At 43.9% G+C, this 21,610-nt stretch overlaps 1 protein-coding gene across 3 annotated transcripts in view; it reads left to right on the top strand.

Moving 5' to 3' along the window:
- Positions 1-21,610, top strand: part of ARHGAP24 (Rho GTPase activating protein 24) — a 209,276-nt gene that overhangs the window by 123,061 nt on the left and 64,605 nt on the right. Inside the window, exon 1 of one of the 3 annotated variants that reach the window (XM_071555767.1) lies at positions 4,007-4,023. The exons of 1 other annotated variant lie outside the window; for it this stretch is intronic. The gene's annotated coding sequence lies outside the window, so the exon portion shown is untranslated. Of the gene's footprint in view, positions 1-4,006; positions 4,024-4,268; positions 4,319-21,610 lie in introns of those variants that run through there. One more of the 3 variants, XM_071555768.1, reaches the window with a different exon arrangement.

Here is a 21,610-nt window from a genome sequence, read left to right as displayed (position 1 = left end):
CTGTTTTGTAAGGAGGAATCCTACAGCACAAAGCTCTGGAGGCTTTGTCTCAAATAGTTAAAAAACAACCACTGTTTCTCAGGGCATCCTTGAGCCCAGGCAGTGGCTGTAGTTCTTGCTCATATACTTTTGACCAAAGTTGAGTTGGCTTCCAACCAAATTCATCTTGTAGTGTCTCCCACCACTATATGGAACCATCATACTCTGAGGGATTTGGGTGGATTCAGAAGGAATTTTCTCAGGAGGACAGAGAGGTTTAACCTCAACAATTCAAATGACAAATGGTGCATACGTGCTGTGATGTGGTTCAGCTGTCTGCAGGGTGTGGCAGTAGCAAGCTCATCGTGAGGTCAGTAGTGAACTCTAAATCTTGGCAACTGTGATTCAGTATTTCCACTCTTTCTTTCCCTACATAGTGTCAGCCAATATCTGACTCTTTGCAGAGTGGCTGACTGTTGAATACTGACATCACTGGCTCGCTGTGAAGCAGGAGAGGTGAATTAGTCACCAAACCCACTGAAAAGTTCTCAACACTTTCTTCATCTCCATCTTCCCAGCACTGCTGGGTTCCAGCCTTTGGGAACAACAATCCAGGTTGGTGTAAACACAAACCCACTGGTGTCAATGGAGGAAGAGTTGATGTGTGAACTGTTCCAGGAGCTTGACCCCTATGCATCCATGAGCCCTGACAATATCCATCCAAGGGTGTCAAGAGAGCTGGATGATGATGTTTTGAGGCTGTTCTCTTTAAGAAGTGGTGGAGATCAGGGAACATCCAAGAAGGCTGGAAGAAGGTTCATGTTAGCCTCACCTACAAGAAGGGCTTAGAGGAGAATCCAGAAAATTACAGCCCCATCAGTAGTTCCCAGTAATTTCCCAGTTCCTGGGAAAGTTACAGAACAAATCCTCCTAGGGGCTATCCCAAGAGAAATGAAGCACATGATTGGGAAAAGCCAGCACGGATTCAACAAGGGCAAATTGTGCTTGACAAACCTGATGGCTTGGTATGGTAAAGTAACCTGTTTGATCTAAGTGGGGTGAGTGGGGAACAGTGTCTGCCTGGATTTCTCCAGGGCTTTGGACAGTGTTTCCCACAGCCTCCTCCCGGACAAAGGTACGTGTTACGGTCTAGCCAAGTGATTCATGTAGTGGGTGGGAGCTGTCTGATGAAGTTTGACAGTGACACCAAATTGAGTGAGGAAGTGAACACTTCAGAAGGGAGAAGCCACCCTGCAGGAAGACCTGTGGACAGTCTGGAAGAGTGGGCTAACAAGAACTGTATGAGTTCAACAAGGTCTTGCACTTCAGAAGACAATCAGGAGTGCAGCACAGGCTGTGGTCTGTTTAGCTGGGGAGCGGCTCTGTGGAAAAGGACCTGGGGATCCTCATGGATGCCAAGCTCAATATGAGCCAACATAGTTCCTGCTGTGGCAGAAGAGCCAACAGGATAGTGGGATGTAACAAACAAGGGCATCACCAGTAGAGAAAAAGAATCATTATCCTGTTCTACTCAGTGCTTGTCAGGCCACACCTGGAATACTTTGTTCAGTTTTGGTCCCCATGATAAAAAAAAAGGTATAGACAGGCTGAGGAGAGTCCAGAAAAAACCCACAAAGATGATCAAAGGACTGGGAAGCCTGTCATATGAGAAAGGGCTGAGAGAACTGGTTTGTTCACCCTTGAAAAAAGGCGGCTTAGGGGAGACCTCATATTACCATATTCCAGTATTTAAAGGGTGTCTACAGAGGTGAAGACTCCCTTTTTACAAGGAATTGCGTAGAAAAGGTGAGGGATATTGGTCACAAGTTACTCATGGGGAGATTCCAATTTCTATGCTCACTCTGTGAACCCAGTGGAAAAGCAGCTGCAGAAAGAAGGCTGCTCAGACCTGGGGGATGGCTCATATCTGTAGCTCTCTCGTTGCCATTCTGACTGTGTGGAATTGTGAATTATTGAGAAAAAACAATGCTGAATGTGATACTTGCTTGACATGACTGCAAGAAGCTGTGACCTAGAGCATTTGTGTTAACAGCAGTTTTCCTGTTGATTCAGTAAGAGCTGCTGTGTAGCATTGGAATATGATGTATTAGGAGGGGAATACTTCTCTCCTGTGGTGACTTCACTGGGTGCAGCTGGTCCTCAGATGTGTTTTGAGTAGTTTCTCATTAGGATCAACTCATGGGAAGTAACAGATAGTGAAGTGACACCAAATTAGTGAGAACTTTGTGATCCTTTAATGCTATTTATCTCTATAAATAATAGCTGGGGAGTGAAGCAGGCATGAAGATGCTCTTACCTCTGCTGCTATATAGATGTTATAGGATGCCTTGCAGAATGTTTTGTCAGCAATAGTAAGGAGCAAAAAGAATTTGCCAGCTTTTCACAAGGGCAAAATTGCAGTTCTCCTGAAAATCAAACCAATGTTCAAAGATGCATGAAGGAAAGCAAAAACATGGGAGACAATTTTACTTTAACAGCCAGTCTTTTTACTTTCAAATTCTTCCTATAAAAATCAGCAAAACCAGTGCCTCTTGTCTGATATTCCCAGTAACTCTCCAACTTTTTCGAGTTTACTTCTACCCTGAATTTTTCCTTTAAAATATATGTATCGATAGATTTCTTTTTCTCTCTATGTATGGAAATATGTATATATGTACAGTACTACTCTTGGCTGGAGAGTTACTTCTGGAAAGCTGCTCTGCCAGAAGCAGTTTATTTGTTCAGTTGAAGGAATAATTTTCTTGCAAATTTACTCTGACTTCTAACTTAAAAAGTCACTAAGTATAGTCATGTAGTGACTTGGTGTAGCACAGACTCAAGTCATAGATGGCATGTGCTCATTGGTGTGTATTATCTGATAAAAGTCTGGATTTCTGGATGCTTTTATTGAGTAATGTCTACCAGCAGTAGTAAGACTTAACTCTCTGTGGTCCTGCCTTGCTGTCAGGCATCTTTCACAGCTGAAACTACTACCAGGAGAATCAGTGTGGCTTTACTAGACTTGTAAAATGCCACAAGTGGCTGCTGCCAGCCATCATCTGCATCTTCACATTTCTTCATGTGCTGCAGTGTCAATGTGTCTGAGGCTGGTGTCGGCTGACTGGAAGTTTCCCATCTAAATCTGCATCTGGCATCCCAGCTTGGATATTGGCAGCAGTGCTGGCATCTTTATCTTGAATGACATTTTTTTTGCAATTTTCCTCTTCAGTGATTGTTTTCAGGCCACAATAAGGAAAAGCTTTGCAAAAAATAATTCCTCCTGAGGGTTTTCTTTTCTGGACTTGTCGGTCTATGTCATAAACTTTCATACGGGCAGCATCCTTATGGTCCATTCTGTGCACTTGTCTGCAGACCTCATTAACTGCGCCGCAGGACAGATGCTTCTGTTAATCATCCTCTCGAGGTGTTAGTATGAAAACCTGCTCTGTTTCCCATGGTAGCACTAACTCCACAGTAGAGGCAGGTGTTCATACTATTAAAGACAAACAACACAAAGCCGAAAAGCCCAACGATATGAAACTTTGATTTGCAGCAGGACACACGGATCTCTGAACAGTTGAGAGACTAAGGAGATATACATCCTCTAGGGATCTTTTATCATAAAAGCAGCTTAAGTGACTCACTCTTTCCCCGAGGGTGTTCTTAAAACAACTCCACTCAGTTAGTCTTTTAATGGTCAGAAACAGGATTTATTTTGTGCTGTCTGAAAAAAAAAAGAAAAAACATACTGTGAAAAAAGTCAATGTCCGTATTTCCAGGAGGATCTGGGCTATATTAAAGGTCTGTACCGCTCACTAAACGCATGGGCTGACTGGCAGTATCTTCGCTCAAGCAAGTGGTTCAGTGAAAAATCCAGTGCTATTTTTAGTTCTCTTACAACAAACTGCTTGATTGTAAGGCCTGGGGAACTGTGACACTGTGATCGTGAGGGGTCTGCTGGAAAAGGCAGAAGGACGAGGCACGGCAGCGTGGCAGCTCCGCCAGGGACTCCGGCTGATGCAGAGAGGCACACATCGGAACCAGGTACTTTAAATCATCCTGTAAGCCTTGGTCTGCCCACGACATGAGTCTGCTGGTCAGAGCCAGGGCATGAAAGCGTTAGCTGGCTGGCTCTATCTGCTCCTGCCCTTAAAGATTTCATTCCATAAATTCCTGTCCTGACCGTCAGCTTTTAAATCGTCTCTCCTCGTTTCCTAGCCTTTTCTGGGATTTTACAGGATCTTGGGCAAGTTAGCAACTGGCAGTAGCGAAACAGAGATAAGTTTTCCCAAGCGAAGGCGTTCTGGTTTGGAAGGAGCCCCGCCGTGGCAGTGCCGGGGTGAGTAGCCCGTGACAAGACCCGCCGGGGGTCGGGCTGGGCTGGGCCGGGTCGGTTCGTGCCCGTCTCCGAGTGCAGGCGGCCCCCCGGTCCCCGCTCCGCGTCCCGCACGTCGGTCCCACCCCCGGGAGGTTCGGGCAGTGCCGCTGCGCGGCCCCCCGGGGTGGTCGCCATTCCTGGGCCGTGGAGTCACGGGCGGGACAGCGGCCAGCGGGGCGGGCAGGGCAGGGCGCGCCCGGCGGCGGCTCCTCCGGCGGCTGCCCCGGGCCGTGCCGGCGGCCTGTGCCGGTGCCAGCGCCAGGTGAGCGTGGGGAGGGCGGGAGTGTTCGCTGCTTCCCCGAGCGGCCGGATCCCGGCGGCATCCCTGCCGCCCGGCCGGGGCAAAGCGCTGCGCTGCGACTCAGGCTCTCGGGGCGCGCTTTGTTCTCCAGGACGAGGGTCCCGGCCCGCTGGGGGCTGGGGCAGCGGCTGTGCTTGTGTGAAGTGCCGCGGGGAGCAGGACAGAGCTGTCCTGTCCTGTGTTTGCTCCTTTTTGTTTTAACTCGGCTCTGCCGCGCTCGCAAATTCCTTGCTTCGGAGTCAGACCCAGACTTCGGAGCGAGCCTTGATGCAGTTTAGCTGCACTGCTGTGTTTTAAAATAACTACTTGTGCTTCACCCTTAATGATACCATGATCTTAATATAGCATGATGTGCTGCCTCCCTTGAGTTATTTGGTGGAGAATACAAGGAAGGGGAACTGCTGGATTCCCATGAACTCTGTGCTTAAATGATCCTGCCCAGCCTCCAGCCTGCTGAGCTGCTGCAGCCTCCTCAGTGTCCTGGAAACTGGGGCTGCCAAGCTGAGCTCTTTTTGTGCTGCTGTGTGTGGTGGTCTCTGCCTCTGCTGTGCTTAAGGTGCATTGGAGTAGGCAGGTGAAGTGGCAGTCTCACAGTGGGGTTTCAGTGTACTCCTCCTGCCAGATGTGTGCATTTATTTGTTAACTGTGCAGATAGTGCCCGCACAGTAGCTATAGCTTGTGTTGGCTTATGTTTGTATGAACTGAGTTCAGATAATCAGCTGATAATCAGTCATATTCCTGTCAGATGAGACAGTTCTGTTTTGGAGATTGTTTTAAAAAAATCAGAAATTAAAATTTAAAACCCCTGTTTTGTTCTCACTGATTTGGGCCGATCCAGATTTTTATCCCCCAGAAACAGTCTTTGACACTGATTGCTGAGTTGCCAGTTTCAGCACTAGTTACTAATATGAAGGCAAGTAGAATGGTTAGTTACTCCGTGGCCTGAATTCAGTAAATTGAGTCTGCATTGTATAGAACTTCTACTTTCTGAATAATTAAGATGAATTAGTTGAGTTTTCTTCTGAGAAAAAGTAGAAGTGGATAAAGTTTCATTAAAACTTCAATGACAAACGTATTAGAGCTATTGCAAATTGCACTTCTCTAGGTGATGCTGTACGTGTCAGTGTAGATGAAAGATGTGTGTCTGCTTATGGTGATTAAATGCACAAACTTAACTGCTGGAAAGGTTGAGTGGATGTTTTTTAATCAGTGTTGCATCTTCCCATCCACTCCATCCTCAGTGCTTCAGGGGTAGGTACCACACACAAACCATTTCTAGAAACACTGGTGGTGTGGTGTAGTACTGTATTTGTGTTTGCACAGAGAATACTTGTGCACAGTACAGTCTTGATACCTCTTAGGTAAAGCAGTACAGTTCATGGCTGGTATGTGCTGGAATCGGCCTGGAACAGGAGACTAACTGCATTGTTTTTTATGTTCTTCTACCTCTGGATTGGAAAGATATGTGGCCCTCAGATCAAAAGACAAACTCTGTTACCTCGGAGATACTACAGTTCTTCTGAACTACCTACAGGTACTGTCAACTGCCCTGCTTGAAGACAGCTCAAAATAGCAACAGTTGAGTTGATTTTTGGTTACGCGAATATGAGAGGTAAGAGGAAGGTAGTCGTAATGCTCCTGAAAACCATTATGAAGTGAGCATGTCCTTACACAATATGTGGGTATAAACCCCCTTTTTTCTCTTCCCCCAGACCCTTAAGCCTTATAATTAGGTCAGTGAGGGAGATGCTGTGCTGATCATTTGTCATGTCCTGAGCACAGTTGGAGAAGGTGGTACTGCAGTGTGTGCTGTAGTCCCCCTATTCTGGAGCTGCTCATGGATATTGTAGAGTTCCTTTCCTCTGCTCTGCAGTATGACCTGCTGCTGCCTCTGGCCTTCACTTTCCTAAATGGGGTTACACTTGTACTTTGGTGTCTGTGCAAGCTCTGACATGGAGCAGAAATCTCATTTGAAGGAGGTGAAGTATCTTTGTGGCTTTATTGTTCCAGTTAGGAAATGATGGATTGCACATAAGCACTGCACCTGGTATCTCCTGTGGGCTGTAAATCCAAGCAGTGCAGCTCAAAATCAAAGCAAGAAGTCCAGACTGACATTGTCATTTAAATGTCCATTCAAAGAAATACTGGTTTCTGAACTACTGTTGAAGATGAGCAGTTGTCAGATTCATTCTCATGTCCTGTAAATGCAGAGGTGTAAATCAGTTACATAGTCTGTTATAAAACTCCCTTCTGGGTTTTTTTTGGTGGCTTTTTTTTCCCTGATCTTCACTAGCTAATTCAAATAGAATTGGCTTATTAATTAAACTTCATTTTCTAATGAATCCAGCTCATCCTTCTTAAGCCAAGTCTGATACAAAACCAAACTCATTCTAATCATTAAATGAAGTCATTGACTTTTCTGTCTGCGAATGTCAGATGGTAGCAGATTACTGAAGTGCTTAACCTGAACATTATCTATAGACTGCAGCTCCAAGATGTAGTTATGAAGCACATTAAATTAACACAGAGCATGTAACAAGTTGCAAGTTCTCAGAGTTCCTTCCTGCTGGCAGGGCAGGAGCTATAGCTTACTCTTGGGAACAGATTTTTTGTGAATAATGGGGTTTTTGATTTAATGATGAAAGCAAGCATCAGACTTTGAAAACAATCAGGAACATCTTGGGGCCATTCGGGTTGTCACAAGAGCTGCTCTTTCTGTGATGCTTCTGAGAACCTTCCCCTTTTCAAGGCATGCAGGTGGATTCTGAACACCTTACGAAAACCTGACCTGAGCTGTGGGAATGGCACTCTTCAAAAAATGGCATGAGTTTTACTGTCATTGAAAAATCAATGTAGTTTTCAGGCTCCTAGAGACTTTCCTATCTGCTGGTTGGATGCCAGAGTGCTGGGGACAGAACTGTGGGTCTCCTAGCAGTGTGGCGTGGGCATCCAAGCCCATGAGAAAGAGGAGATTTCTGGCTTGAGAGGAGCAGTGCACATCCTCCAAAGGCCAGGACAGAGCACCAGCTGCTGCAGCATTTGCCAGTGGGGTGCAGGTTTCCCAGTCCAAAGCTGTCGCCTCTTGTGATAGCACACTGCTTAACCAGACCAGGCTTGTCTCTGCAAGTAACATCCTAACAACCCCACGGGTTATCCACACAGTGCCATCACCAGGAGGGGTGTCTGATGCAGGAGATCCCTTAAGGAGTTGGTGTGGCAGTTCTGATATTACGCAGGTTGGATAAGACTGCAGATCAATGTTACTGGTAGTTTGTAAAGGTTCCGAGTCAAACTTGGAGATATTAACATTGTTATTATCTGTTTCTTGGTGGTCTTCTTGCATAAGACCATCTTTGTATGTAGCTGATAGGACCAGAGCCCTTTTCAGCCTATCTAACAGCATTGTGAAGAGGTGCCCTCACTTGTACATAAAAATAAAAAGCCTGGTTTCTGTGGATGGAAAGATGTCAATGAATACCTGAATTGACATTTTACACTTAGCCATAAATAAAAGTGAAGTAGCAAGAAGCAGCAAAGAATGTTTGTTAAAAATAAGTATCACGTGCTTGGAGATGGGATGGGATGCACTAGAATAGAAATAGAATAGACTATTTCATTTGGAAGGGACCTATAACATGCATTCAATCCAACTACCTGACCGAAACTTAAGTGTATTTATTACTAAGTGCATTGTCCAAATGAATCCGTATTGGAGCATTGACTGTGTCTCTAGGAAGCCTGTTCTACTGTTTGATCACCCTCTCAGTAAAGAAACACTTCCCAATGTCTCCCTTGATACAGCTTTGAACCATTTCCATGCAGGAAAATATAGGTAATACTCATCTATCTGTGTACTTAGTGTTTCCTGAAAATACGGGGAAGAGCTAACAATATCTTGCTGGTTTTTTTTCAGCTTCCCTGTTTGCATTCTGGTTCAGGCTTCGCTCGGTTCCCTTTATTCTCCCCATGGGATATCTCCATTGCAAACGAGCTGGATTTGTAATGAGGAAATACTAGGTTTCCAATATTAAGAGAACAAACACCCAGAATGTTTCCTCTAACAGTAAAAATTTACCATGCTTGTCTGTGGATTTTGAACATCTGCCACTTAGGGAGCTGATGGATGGTGTTGTGTTACCAGAGGAAAGAGAGAGTATATTTTGGCACCATTTATTCATGTTGTCCTGTGGCCTGCCATTGAGATCTTTGTTTCAGTATAGAAGAAAAGGAGGGTTAGTGGCTTTGGAGATCTGTTACTTCATGCTACTAACATGATAACTAATGAGGTGATAGGTTGAAGGTTTAAAATACAGACCCAGAGTGACTTGAAATATGGAAGAGATGACAGTGCAGTTGAAGCCTGCAATAATCAAAGATAAAATGGAAAAATCTATCCTTATTAAAAGTGGTATGTGCAATATATTTATTTAGGCACTCAGAGTCAGGAGCGCTGTGGCTGCTTTGAATGAGAAGTGTGTTCTCAGGAAATATTTTTTTCATTTAAACTTAATTTGAGGAGATTTGAAAGTAGAATTCATTCTTGTGGTATTGGATTATGCCTTGGTTGTTATATTTCCCTCATCCACATCATCTCGTCTTTCTTAGATCCACAAATAGCTTTTTTGTCTTGGTTGCTGCTGGCGAAAGCCTGTAAATCAGATTTTTGGACACATACAAGTGAATCAGAAATGTTGTGGCTGGAAGTTTTTCAGTCATTAGAAGGAAGTGCTGAAGGGATACAAGGTCACTTGGCCAGATTTAAGCAAACTCAAAGTTTTTTCAGAAACAGCATGGCAATGGTGATGACTTAGTGCCAGCAACCTCACTGCTGAATCACAGTATCATCTGCCTTTCTGCAGCCTGTGTAAGCTGTACCTCATGAGGAGTTAGGGTCACCCAGATCACACTGTATTGTCCAGTGATCATTGCTGGCAGGAGTGGATCCTGAACAACAACCAGTGCATTTAAGTACTGACATCCTAAAGGGAACAAATAAACATGGGCTTATCTTTCCCTTTTTTAATGCCTCCAAAAGATGAGATGATAGACTAGGTAATAGACATCTCACTTTGCCTTTTCCCTGGCATACCCTGATACACAGCAGAGCCTCTGTCTTGTGGCTGGGAGATGTGAGGGGAAGACCATTGCCTAAGAGCACAGGAAGCGAATGGAGGTTGTAGAGCAATGGAAATAAGATGCTGAGATCTTTTATCATAAAGATTCTCATGTTAAGCAGTCATTGTCTGGTCCTAAAAGGATGTGAGGCCAGTGCTGGGATCTATCTGCTTTATAAAGCTCTTTAAATACGCTAAAGAGTGTGTTGTTCACCAGGCAAAACAGAAAGGGCAGCTGTGTAAGTGCTTTATCCTTACTGGTTTACTCCTTCCAACTTAACGAAACCTGATGTTACATCCTGAGGTTCGCACATGATGTAGAGAGAACTGTTAGGGGAAAGAAACATGCTGTGGGGATTTGGGACAGAGATGATGACAAATTGCATAAACTTTTGGTAGCTCTGAGGGCACTCATATGAACTGTCAAAAACGTTTGCTGGGCTAGCTCTCCAGGAAGAGTAAAGTGCTCCCGTGGCTGTTACACCGATTGAAGTGTAAGGTACCTAGGCTGTCCTGAAAGGGTCACTCTCACCTGCCAGCCCCTCCCTCTGTGGTCAGGTTGTGGTCCCAACTGCATTTGCTTCCTTCTGCTTAGCAAAAGGATCCCAAGGCAGCAGTGAATACTTGTGAAATGATGCAGGCACTGCTATATGTAATTATTACATCAAGAACTCCAAAGTATTTGCCCCAGTCTGTGACTTGACTCATGGTGCTGGCTGGTACAGCCAGCAGGTGGCAAGGATTTGAGCTGGTGTGTGGTATCTTGCTATATGGTGGTACATGCGAAATGCCCTGGGGGCAAAATCTACAGCTAGCCTTGCAGGTTGCTGTGGTAGAAGCAGCAGCCTGTCCACTGCCCTTGCACCCATGTTCCCCTATGCCTGTCTGCCCGTTGTTTGCTCCCCTGCAGCTCAGGAGATTCTGTGCCTCAAACCCGTAAGAACCCAGTCACGGGGAGCTTTCAGGTTCTGTATTGAAAGGAACTGATTTCTTTAATGCCCAGACTTAGAGGAGAATTTAACTTAAAACTAGTGATAAGTAGTAGCGAGAGACACTTTTGCTTGTGCTCATGTGGGCCCTCACTCTGTCTTTATAAAACAGATGATACACCAACTTTTGTAGTTAGTAGTTTCTGCCAGATACCACTGATTGCAAATTGCCTTTAAATAGATTCCTTCCAGTTCACCAAGTAGCATGTGAAAGTGTTACCTTTCTGATGACAGTCCTGTAAAATCTTAGTTAAGGTACAGTGAGAAAGCATGTTGTAGCTATTTAAATTACAACCTTTTTTTTCTTTAAGTAGAATCTTTATTTGACACACTTCACTTCAGATACAACCTTTGTGTCTCTGCTGGCTCATTTTCTGAGTTTATGACGCACTTCACATTCTTACAAAGTCTTTCACTGGGTGTTCTTAAAGTCTTTACAGGCTTTAATTAACTGCAAGTACTATGTCTCCCCTGTGAGGTCTGTAAATATTCTTAATTGCTTTTTGCAGAAAGAGGAAAATGTAGAGGAATTTTAAAGGAATTCACTAGTGCTGGGTGAAAAGCTACTGAGGAGGCAGGAGCAGAGGCTGTGATTCCTGAACCCGCTTTGGTGTGTACCATTTCTCTTTGTTACATAATTATGAACAGGAACGATGTAACCCAGCAGAGTGGGGCAAGATGTAGGTCAGGCTTCCTTTGTCAGTACTTCTCCTTTTCCACCTCTAAGTTCCTGAAAGCAACAAAAGCCTATGGATGGGCGAGTCTTTTCAAAACTGGTTAAAAAGGCAACAAGCAACTCCTGAAAGCCTCAATCCCCTCTGAAGAGCTATTTTTAGGAAGCTAAATCAAAGAAGAATCCCCTGGGGCATCTGTGCACAAACTTTCTGTCTGGCTGCCTTTGGATAGCTTAAAGTTTCAATGCACTTACTAGGCTGTCGCTGTTTGTGCCTTGTGAAAAACTGGGCCCAGACTGAGTGGACTGTGCTGATGGCACAGCAGAGCTACTGTGTGGTGTGCTGCTTCAAGGCTGCTGGTGCCAAGCCCAGTAACTGGAGGTTTTGGGAAGAGGCAACATGCAGTGCTAAGGTGACTTTCAGGCCCATTTTGATCAGAGGATGTTTTTCATTCTGTCCTGAGTAAATGGGAAATGAGGTTTCAACTGTGTTGTTGCTGATTACTTTATCAGAAAAATGGCAGGACGTAGAAACGTGAGCAGAAAGTACCGTATGTATTGGTAACAATATGGTAACTGGGCATCAGTTTTAAGGACCACCAAAGAAGGAGGTTTAACAGAGCATCATTGTTGTCCTTCCACAGCTGTGAAAATCAGTTAGTTGTGTCTGTCCCTTCAACTGTGCTCCACATCACATGCAAGTACTTTTTTTTGGTCTCGGAGACCTGGTTGTTTACTTTTGCTGAAGGTAGAATGACTCTAATGACAACGTTTGAGGGACTTTGAGGCTTTATCCTGCATTTGAAGGTCCTGAATGCAGCACGTGGTCTCTCTGTTTGAGGACAAGAGGTGGCAACACAAGCTGCTTTGTTGAAAGAAAAGGGAAGAAAGTTCTGGCACTCATGTAGAGTTGCAGTGCGGAAGTGCCATGGAAAGACAGTCCTTGCTGTTACTGCTATGAAATGCTTCATGGGGAGCTGAAGCACTGCTGGCTTTGTACAAAGCAGGCTCTTCACTGTGAGAGTTTGAGAGAAGCAGAGAGCAAGGAAAGCAAAATCTTTATTTTCTGAAGCCCTTGGCAGTGTGTGGTTGTACCATTTTCTTTTACCCAGCACATGATAAACAGATACAGTAGTAAGCGGAGTCGTGCAACAACAAATTAGGTGAGCTGATTCAGATGAAATGAGAATCAATGAGGAGTTAACTCTAGATTATTATTACTTTGACATCTGCAGCTCACATATTTTTTTTCTAGAAAATAAATCACTTTTTTTTTTTTACAGGGACACTAGAAAGAAGGCTTAGACACAGGTGATGTTTATTTCAGCTCAACAGATGAGGAATAAAAGCATGTTCCTGTCATGAGAGCAGAGCTGCTTCTTCCCAAGAAAGCCTGCTTAAAGCAGGGAAGGCTGGAGACATTGCAGCCACAGATTCCTGTGGCCTTGGACTGTGCTGCTGCAGGATAGTTGTTTTAACAGCAGTTATTGTCTTAAAATTGCTTTAAGTTCCTGCCTTGAGACTTTAACTGGGGAGTTGATACAGAATTGGCTGATAGAGAAGAATGTGATAGATCATGAGGTGACTTCAGACAATATAAACTAAACCAAGAACGGCTGCTGGTAACACTCATTTAAAAACAGAGAAAATGAGCAACAGAATGAAGAGGGGCAGGCCCACCATCTGGTATGTAAATGCTGAACCACTTTATTAGCTCATTAGTGAACAGACCATGCCACAGTCAGCTGTTGAACTGGAGGGAGCCTTGAGTGGGGAGTATATTACCTCTGGCATGGGAAAATGCTGCAAGGTGAAGCTTTCAACTTCAGTTCACAGGTACTATCACAGGATATGGGTTTGGTAGGTATTTTTCTGTATAAGAAATCAGTGTTTTGTGATTTTGCATTAAGGACACTGCCTTATCTCCTGTGGCTATTGCTGTTGAATTTGGGATGTGAGACTGTTTTAGTTGGTTAAATGATGCTTAAAGTCATAGAGCTGAAGTGATCTGTTGATTGCTGGAAGATTCTGCATCCACAGTTATCTGGTGGTCTGTAAGTCTAGAAGATGATTCGTAAATCTGAAAGGTGGTTTTGCAATGTATTTTAAGGATGCATTGATGCGTGCATTTTGGATACTCTGTACTTCTGAGTAAGTTCACAGCTGTACTTTAGTGTTTAAAACTTGTAATAAAAGTTTTTATGCACCTTGTAACAGATACCAGGCCAGCAGCGCTGTGCTGATGAATCCACATTTACCTTCCATGCCCATTCCAGAATGCTGACATGGTGTTCTCTGGGGACACAGGTGCCTGGCAGCAGCCTGGTATGGCAACATGGCACCTCTCCTTGTGACAGGGAGCTGTGCCTGACCATGCCAGCTGCCTGCCCTTGCCCGCCCTCCGGATCATGGCAAATCCAAAAGGAGGCCCTGCTGCCAATCAGGGAGCAGGACAACGCATTGTGAGCTGGGGCCTCACACCTGGACATGCCTTCGGGTGTTAAGCCTGTAGGAAGTATATCATTGTTACGAAGATAAAGCCCTGGGTGTTTGTCAACCAGTTTCAGGGACTGAATATTTTGAAAATAGCAAAAAAGGTTGAAATTTCCTAAATTGTGACAGCAAGAAATTGCTAATACAGGCAAGGGACTTCAGTGTTAGAACTCTTCCAACTTAAAAAAGCTTGTTTTCCTTGGTGATAGGGAAAACCCCATAAACCCTTCTGCTGCTTATCCCTTTTTCCTGTTGTCTGCATGTGTTGTGTCTACTGTGTGGCAGATGGAACTAACGTTTCTCTTGCATCTTATTATGAACTAGTGAAAGTCTGCTCACTTAAACGGCCAGGAACCAAGGTCAGGGCATAATGGGCCTGACCTTTGGTTTTGACAGCCTGTCACACAGTTCATGGTAGGATTCCCAGGGGGAGTACCTACATGGGAAAGAGAATCTTTTTTTTTTCCCATTTTTCTCTAACTAATGGGCCTAAAATCATCATTTAACAGCCAAAGACAGTCTAGATCAGGAAGGGCTTCGTGGCCATAAGCAGGCAAGATGCAGAACTGTATAGGTGATTAATTACTGGATCTGGAAGAGGAAATGCCGAGATGTCATTGCTTAAAATTTTCTTTGGTGCTCTGTTAGCTTGCAGTTTGGGATCAAGTGACAAGCATGAGGATAGAAATGTAGCTTTAGTCTAGAAAATGTAATTTACTGAATAACACCCTGCTGGTGGTAGGTTTGTGAGCATTTTCAGTACTGAGATCCAAGCATTGCAAAACTAGATGACAGGCATGTTCTTTTTCTGTAATCTGCTGGATTGACCTCACTGTTATGATAAAATCACTGCTGTGCACTGCTGTGCTGTCCATCACTTTTCTTTACATGCTCCATTGGGTTTTGTAGCTGTTCTCTCTACTTCAGCCCACTGAAATATTGGATCAGTATTTTGGCTAATTCTGACTGTGTTGTATACATTCAGAGCACTCAAAATATTTTCCTAATGCAGCTTAAGCCACACCATGATCTGAATTGCATGACTAAACTGAAAGACTCATTGTTTGCACTTAATATCCAGAGAAGTGTGTACTTATATACCATGAAAGAAATAAGTATATCTGGACCTATATAACACTATGGATTTAAGTAGTGTGCAATCCCCTCTGGCAGGTCACTTTTACATTTGGCAAATCAAAGCTGCATTTTCCAAAGTGGAATTTTAAAAAGCCTTAAACAGCATGACCAAAGGAAGGCCTGTTCTCCAGTGGCTGGCAGCCAGTAGACAGGGAGGCAGCCCCATCCTGCTCCCCCTGCCCGCTCCCCCATCCCGCTCCCCCTGCCCACTTCAGGGCACAGGGCAGTGTGGAGCAGCCTCACGCTGTACAGACATGACAAGCTTTAACAAGAAACGGCTCTTCCGTGCAGAAACCGCTGTGGCAGCGTAATCTTTGTCCGGGGCTGTCTATTAGGCAGCAGTCTGAGCTGCCGTAATGGGAATAAAACATACACTGTCCAGTGGTGGAGAGCTGCAGGGGTATGGTCTGGTAGCAGCTGAAGGTGGGGCTGAGCTGGGACAAAGCAGCGTGTCTGTGCTGTCCTGGAAAACTGGAAAAGAGGTTGGGACTGGAAAGGAGCATCAGCACTAACGAGCAGAGGTACTCTGGTGCTCTTTGGTTTTGTATTGGGCAAGTAAAAGGAGCCACAGTGGCTACAGGGATGTGGTGTTTGTGGTGAAGTGGAAAAGTACCTTTTTCAAAAATTATACTGGAAGTTACAGGTTGTCCAGGGTAAATAGCACCAGATGAAGTTTGTTGTGTTTCTGCTTGAATGTGTTTGCCAGCACTGTGATCTGTAATCATATAAAGACATTTACATTTCTGCAGCATACACTGGATTCTGCTTGCAAAAGCTTGTGACTGCTGAAACTTACCTGTAATGTGGAAATTTTAACTTCAGTCAGTTCCTCAGAATGAACATATGGGACCTGTGGCTATAATACACCTCCAGCTGAAGGACACAGCACTGATTTCTGATGAGAGATTTCCACTGTGTCCATACTGGAAAAGTCTGCATATATGTCGTCATGTTCTATGAATAATTCCCTGCACTCCTGACAGAAGAGAAGTCTTGTTTAGGAATTTCATTTTTTCGAGTAGTAGAAATAGAAGTTACTTTTATTTCTTGGAGAGAATAATTTCAGTAAGTCCTACAGCAAAGCAGGATTATTTATGGGTGTGTTCTGGGGGATTTTTTCCCATAAAAATGAATCATGAGGTTAAGGACAAAACCTCTGGACTTTCCAAAATAAGAGCAGAATTAGAACAAATCAAGAATGTGTTAAGTTTGGTGCTGCAGATGTGCTGTAGCTTTTACAGATCACAGTGGCATGGAATTGTGGTAATTTGGAAAGTTGTCAGCAAACAGGAAAATTAGTGTTACTCTTATACTTCATGTATTTTTCCAGCTTCTTGTGTCAGAGACTTCATAAAAATCACTACTTTTTTAACATAAGCCTGCTGTGTGAGAGATCTTAATACAGCAGAAATAGAGATGCTTAGATTTAGAAATGAATGAAGGGAAAAGGAAGTACTGGGTAAAGTGTTTTTCTTGTAAATAGACAGGGAAATAACATACTAAAGTATGTTAGCATTCCAGGCTGTTCTGATATATAGCTCTGGTGAAAAAGCTGGTAATGTAACTCAAGAAAGAAATTTGGATTTATTGTGATTGTCTCTCAGAGACAATTTTCAGCTGACCTGCGAAGTACTAGAAGGTTTATTTGTGGCACCTTTTCCTTCCAGTGCTATACTTCAGCTGTCAACCTTTTTATGTGAATAGAGCATTTGGTGAGATGGGAGCTGTTAGAGAGGCAGCATGTGAGAATAACCTGGAAGGAATGGCCGCAGCTGTATCACCTCTGTACTTGGCTGTACCAAAGGTCAGGAGAGGTCTGTCGTCCCAGATGCAGGACTTGCCCAAAACAGAGCTCCAGAGGCTGGGCAAGAGGTAAATGTTGACAGGGTAGTTAATTTTCAGGGATAGTAGATGTGGTGTTTTGTATCATTTCAGCAAAATTTGCAAGCTGCTGGCAGGATGGAATTACAGGTAGTACTCATTTAGATACTTGGTGGTAACATCTGGATAGAAAATACTCCTCACTCTGATAATCAAATTCTTTATTTTTTTCCCCTCTCAATTTTCTGTCCTCCTTCTTGCTGGCTTTGGTGTTACTCTGCATGTGGGCTTTTTTCCATGCTGTTTGCTACCGCCAAGTTGGAAGGAACTGATTCCTCCAGTTTGTTCAGCCACCTGTTTTCATAAAGGACTTTGCTTCTAACCCAGATGCCGAGGAAAGCACTTTTGTTCATGGGTCAGCTCCCTCAGCACTGTAGTCTACTGGGACTTGCCTGGGTAACTCCTTTGGTGTCTTGTGCTTCAGTTGTCTCATCTTCAGGGGCTGGACTCATATCAATGCATGCAGGGAAAAAGTGGTAGCATCTCATATTTGCCCTCTCCTTAGCACTCTCGGTTCATCTGCACTGAGGTTAGTTAACGCAGTGTGAAGTCTCAGGTGGGATCTGGATCAGCTCAGGCCTGTCCTTCTGGAGAAGGATCCCAAAGTATGTGAAAGTCATTCAAGCACAGATAACCTGAATGCTTGCCTTCTTTGCACGGGTTTCTGCTCTTATTGTTACATGGTGTGTTGTAGCTAGTTGCAAGGCTTAGCTAACAAGCACAGGGTCTAAAAATTTTTTCTAACTGTTGTGAGGCTCAACTTAAGTGTATGTGGTATTGGAGGCAAGAAATGTCCTGCTTTGCTGCAGTGTTCACAAAAACGTATTTCTATTTATTAGGCCTTTCAAGCCTTGGTATTATATAAACCACATGTCTACCAAATCTAATATTAATTGCTCGTTTTTCTCATAGCTTTCTAGCACAATACAGGGAGCATATGGGATGCCTGAGACAAATGAGGTCCCTTACAGCACCTGCATATTGTACTTTTCCTGCCCCTTCCCTAGCACCTGCAGGTTTATATTCCTTAGTTTGTGTTTATTTCACTGTGAACAGAGGCCCATATTCAGAACTTGCTGTTCGGCACAGCTTTCCAGGAGAGATGTGAACGTGATGAGTGTCCCTGACCTTTTTGTCCTTAGCCATAAAAATCTTTCCATTGTATGCAGCCGCATGTACAGCAGGTTGGCATTTGCCTCCTTGAAACACGTTTGGGATTAACCTTTTGCAAAAGCAAATTGCAGAAAGCAAAACCTGTCTGCCAGTGCAGGCTGTCACCTCTCTCCTTTCTGGGCTGTACATCTGCCCCTGGCTTGGGGCTCCATTTGGTTTTCGGCAAATAAAAACATCTGCCTTGTGACAGTGAAGGGAGCATTTTAATGAGGTTCTTGTAGACTTTCTGCACTTTCCCCTGAAATGTAAATTTACCCAGGGATGGAGATTATTTTGGAAGAGCAGGAGCACAAAAGTGATGCCTTTGTCGTGAAGATGGAGAAAGCAGCCTGGTGGCTGCGTTAAAATGCTTGTGCCTTTAATTAATGTTGACTGAGTCTGCTCAGAAGAGAATGGTTATATTATGTGCTGTGGCTGAGGAGATGTTGAAATACGGACTGGAATAATCAGGCAGGTTTCACTCAGAGCTGTCATCACTGTTGTGTTTCTGTTTGGCTTTTAAATCCTTTCTCTGCTTGTTAAAAGATCTATTCACAGAACACCTTTCCTTGTGGAAGCTTGTTTTTAAAGTTTCAACTTTCCATACCCAGATGAAGAACTTTGGGAAAATGCAAGAGGTAGAAGACTGCAAGAGTAACAAAGTGTGACTTGGAAATAAATATTTTGGCAGTATGTTAAATACTGTCTGTGGGCTAGGACACAGGCTCCCTGGTGGAGAGTGATGGAAGCATTCCTGAGAAAAACAGGACTAGGTTCCTAAGGGGGAACTGGTGGAAAAGAGGGAGAGTAGAAATGAAAGCAGGAGAAGCTCTTACTGCCCAAAGGCAAGTGCGGATGATGGGGGAGAGCAGAAGGAAAGGGGCTGTGTTGCAAGCTGCCTGCATTAGCTTTGGGAGTCAGATCTGAAGGCCAGAATTGAGGGCCCAGGTGCTGCAATTTTAGTTCCTGTGGCTGAAGATGACCTCTAAGAAATGCCCCTCAGATGAACAGCTAGCAGGATACCACAGGAAAGGTTAAAGTAAGGGAATGATGTTGCTGTTCGCTAAGTTGACAGGTTGTAATTTTTCTGCCTTTTCCATATGGCTTTTTAAGGAAGAATAACTCAGCACTTGGGTCAAATGTGCTTTGTACTTCCTCCAGCTTAAGGAAACCAGGGATAATTGTGTTACAGATGGGATGACTCAGGACAAGGCAGAAGTGCCAGGTGTTGGGCAGGGCTGCCCCACTGAGTGGCCCAAAAAGGAGAGGTCTTTGCATGGGGATATTGCTCTGTAGCAGAAGCCAGGTGAAGGACAGACATGGCTGACTGGGAGGCAATGCATTACAGCGTGAGTCACAGCTCAGAACACATACTGCATGTTTTCCGAATGTTTTTCCTCAGTGTATCTGTGGAGCTGCATGGTTGAAAGGTGAGTGCAACTGGATATCAGTTAGGGGAGAGGCACTAACTCAGAAGTATCCTAATGTAAGACTTCCAATCAGAAGACACCAGTTTGGGATATTAAACAGTACTTTGCTGTTAATTCTGCCTCAGTGACTATGCATTTCTTTTCAGTTTGGCTGTTGAGTATACATTGAGATCAAAGCTGGGAGGGCACAAATACTTGTTTTCATTATGAACAAAAATATTTTATATCATCATTTGGAAACTTTGACAATTCAGGGCAGCTTTCATACTGACAGGCAGCTGCTTGACACAGGGCAAGAAAGAGGATTCCATTTCATGGGCTTTGGCCCAGACTAGACTTGCTGGCCCAGAGAGTCAGGTGCCTTTCTTGCTGCTGGGATTCTTCTGTAAAACCAAACAACACGAACTCATCTGTCTGGTTCTGTATAGTGACAAACTGAAGAAATGGCTGCTGCTCTTTGTGCCTTATATTTAATTCCCCATATCATGTATTTAATTGCCCATCTTAACGGCTTGTTACTAAAATCACAAAATGTCACCTTGCTTGTAAAATAAGCGAAATGCCACGGTTGGCAGCCAGATCCCAGGTAATGTGTTGCCATGGTATCAAAACAACTTGGCAGCAGTCAGTGTGCCCGTGGATGAGGTATCAGTGAGATAGTGAATGTTTAAGTGTTTACACTCATTTTACTCTAGTCAATAAGACCTGTGAACGTGGAAGAGAGCACAGAGGAACCAAGGAATGGAACAGATGGTGGCTGGAGTCAGTGCTTGGTGCTGCAGGGAGCTGTGGTCAGGCCATGGGTGCTGCCTGCAGCCATGAACAGGCTTGCGCATTGCCTTGACCTCACAGTCACTGCAAGCAGTGTTTTATTTGTTCAAAAGCAAATTTCTGAGACTAGAAAACATATTTTGTGTTGGCTAATGCTTGGGATGCTGTAGTAAAAGAGGGCTGGAAGACTTGCCCAATACTCTTGGTTAACTGAAACTGTCCATGAAGTTTATTTGAATTAATCAAATGGGTCAGGTAAAAAATAAGGATAGATTTTGTTTGATGTTTTCAACATAAAATGGGTTAGAAAGTTTCTTCTTTTGAAAAAACTTTACCTTGCCTCTAAAATTGTCAAGATTGCTATTAAAATGAAGCATTAAATGAAAAAAAATACTTATATATTGCACTGCCATATATTTTTATTGCTCCGAAATGGGCATTTGCAGTTTTGTTATACTGAGGAAGCCAAAAAGCTTGTAATTTTCAGTCAGCGAAGTGACTGTTTGGCTTTCTTTGGCCAGCAATCCACAAACTCACTTATTCACATAGCTATAAATATCTTAATATTTTCATATCTACACATTTTGATTTATAACAGCAGCAGTTAAAGAAAATAACTGCTTTCCCAGTCTCCACTAAACTGCTGAAAAATATTCTCACATATGTGTTTTTTCTTTTCCAAATTGAGTTACACACATGACAGAAAAAAACTGATTATATGAAAATGTGTGTTGCTTTTGGGCCACAGCCTGCGATGGATATACAAAAAAAAGATTTATGTGAGGATCAAAGGTATTTGTTGAGAGAGATTTTCATAAACAACAGTAACAAAGGCAGAGGTCCCTCAGAGTGCAGTGACACGGAGCACACTGGATCCCGAGCTGTGGGGTGAGCTGAGGAAACTTTCCCACCATCAGCCTCTTCATCAGCTAAAAGCAGGTTCACTTAGAAGCTGACCTGATTTCCTTAGCTCTCTGAACTGTGTTTTCCTTCACCTTTCCTCTCCTTACCATGCAGATGTGTGTGTGAGGGACACAGAGCCTGAGGGACGAGAGAGTGTGTCTTCTCCTAAAGTCTCCCCTTATATTGCTTTTCTAGGCAGGGCATTGCAGTAATCTCAGTGACTTTGTTTACCTTCCTACCTGGCACCCTCATTTGAGGAGCCTGTTGGTTTTTGCTGGCTGGGCTGCAAATGCATTTCAAAAAATAAAAACACAATACTCTTGTGTGTCACAGGTCAATTCGTTCCTGTGGAGGGTTAATTCACTGAGCCTGGGGAAGGCTCTTGATACCAAGCTGGAGAGAGGATGGG

This window comes from Pithys albifrons, chromosome 5, assembly GCF_047495875.1.
Source record: "Pithys albifrons albifrons isolate INPA30051 chromosome 5, PitAlb_v1, whole genome shotgun sequence".
Classification (NCBI taxonomy): Eukaryota; Metazoa; Chordata; class Aves; order Passeriformes; family Thamnophilidae; genus Pithys; species Pithys albifrons.
This window is presented reverse-complemented; position numbering and strand designations above follow the sequence as displayed.